Source organism: Oreochromis niloticus, linkage group LG18 (assembly GCF_001858045.2).
Source record: "Oreochromis niloticus isolate F11D_XX linkage group LG18, O_niloticus_UMD_NMBU, whole genome shotgun sequence".
Lineage (NCBI taxonomy): Eukaryota > Metazoa > Chordata > Actinopteri > Cichliformes > Cichlidae > Oreochromis > Oreochromis niloticus.
In genome coordinates this window covers 598,080-600,345 of record NC_031982.2, presented here as the reverse complement: position 1 = coordinate 600,345, position 2,266 = coordinate 598,080, and positions in this window count along the sequence as shown.

The following is a 2,266-nucleotide window of genomic DNA, read 5'->3' as shown; positions in this document are numbered from 1 at the left end:
AAGAAACTGAGTCTGTAGTATGCTGTAGTGATCAGGAACCCACCATCTGTATTTTTATTAAGGGAAAACCGTGTGCTGCCCTATTGGATTCATGCAGTAGACACACACTTGTCAGGCAAGGTTGTCTTCCCAGAGACACCACATTTTGTGGTAAGGTTAAAGTCTGCTGTGTTCATGCTGATAATGTTGATTATCCTATTGCCAGTCTTCGCCTTCAAGTTAATGGACAGGAGTATTTTCTTACAGTTGAAGTAATGGATACCAGACTGTGTTGGGCCGGGACATGCCAATGCCATTTACAGTGTTGGTCAAGTTACTTGAAAAAAGTAATCAGTTACTAATTACTGATTACTTCCCCCCAAAAGTAATCCCGTTACTTTACTGATTACTTATTTTCAAAAGTAATTAATTACTTAGTTACTTAGTTACTTTTTAAAAACATGATTTACAACCTGAATAGGTGATAAAGCGATAGATCTTTCAGCCCAATTCTACTTTTTCTGCATAATTCATCATACAAAATGTAATCAAATGGAAAAGTCTCTTTTTAAAACTTGTTTTATTAGTTTTAATCTTTTAACTTTATGCATCAAGCAAAAATTAAATTATATGCAACATTCTCTGACTGGAAGAAATTTGTTTAACATTTAAACCTATTTTCTGCACATTCCAGCACATAAAATAAAATTTTTTGTGTGTTTACACTCACTCTTTCAAATAGATGCAAGTAAAACACAGCAGAAAATAAATAAAATCAAAGACTAGCGGTCCTGTTGCTCTATTTTCACCTGTAAAGCAGGACTGGGGTAGGCGGAGGTTTACCCTGGTGCAGGTGTGCCGCAGCGGTCAGTGGAAGAATCCGCGAGTTTCTCTGTGAATTTCACATTACGTCGTGGTACACTCGGTGCTTGCTTGGAAGTTTAGGGGTTTTTTTCGCTGTAAAAAGAAGTTTTCTTCCCACGCACAACGGACACTAATGTTTTTGTCACTTTTTATGGAATCAAACTCAAAATAAGGTCAGTACTTCCACGCTTTAAACGCTGCATGCTACACTCTGTCCCGCACTCGATATATTATGATCTGCAGACAGCTGTTGTCACGAACGTGGCACTCGCTTACGTCACTGTCATGAGACGTTCTCGCAAAAAATCACGGTTTTAGTAACGCAGTAACGCAGCGTTCCTACGTGAAAGTAACGGTAATCTAATTACCGTTTTTGCAATAGTAATCCCTTACATTACTCGTTACTTGAAAAAAGTAATCAGATTACAGTAACGCGTTACAAGTAACGCGTTACTGCCCATCTCTGGCCATTTATCAGCAAAGAGAGAGAAGAATCTCCATGTTTCATGTAAAGGTCTGCTCATAGTCACTAGGTCTAGCTATAAAGGGGCCACGGTCAGAGCCAGGTCTGAGTGAGTTACCTTTTGAAAACAGCAAAATTCCTGAGTTTGAAGGATTAAGAATGCCACATTTAAAGAAAAGCAAAATCGAGAGGAGACAGGAGACACTGAAGAGGACAGAAATTGCAGAGTCACTTCCTGAACCAGAGATTGATGAGCTACTGGTTGTCCCAAGCAATATTGTCCAACTCCAAAGGGAGGACCCCTCTTTAGCACCCCTTTTTGCTAAATGTGCTGAAGAAACAACACAGATTACAGACTGCGTAAGTATTCATTGTAAAGGTAGAGGATCATTAGGGGGTCCAATGTCCCTCTCGGTGGGTTACTCCCACAGGGCTTAAATATGGGACTCGCCACCATTTGACCCTAGAACTGAAGAAGCTTCTCGGATGAGAGGTGAAAGGTCTTCAAGCAACTTAAAGAAGTCCAGACGCTTTCCTTTCCAAGCTCCTTAGACTACGATGACCTGGATGACTGAGAACCTTCACAGACATATTCATTGTAAAGAACGAACGACTGTGTTTTTGTAAGAGCTTAAGGCCTGTAAGTTTTCAGTTCAGTTCCTTGGGCAGGTCATTTAGGGCATCTGAAAACCTCCTGAATGGCTACTCTCTTTTTTGGCCACAGCAATTTTCAGAGACTCTCCAGTTCTGTAAATCATACCCACAGTGTCAGTTGACAGCCCCAAGTAGGAAAGGAGACAGAGCACCACTTATCCCTGTGCCTGTGATAGACACCCACTTTTCTTGTGTTGCCATGGACATTGTTGGCCCATTGGAGAGAAGTAGTTCAGGACATGATACACTTTAGTGTTGTGCAACTATGCAACAAGGTATCCTGAAGCTTTCCCAATGGGAACCGTT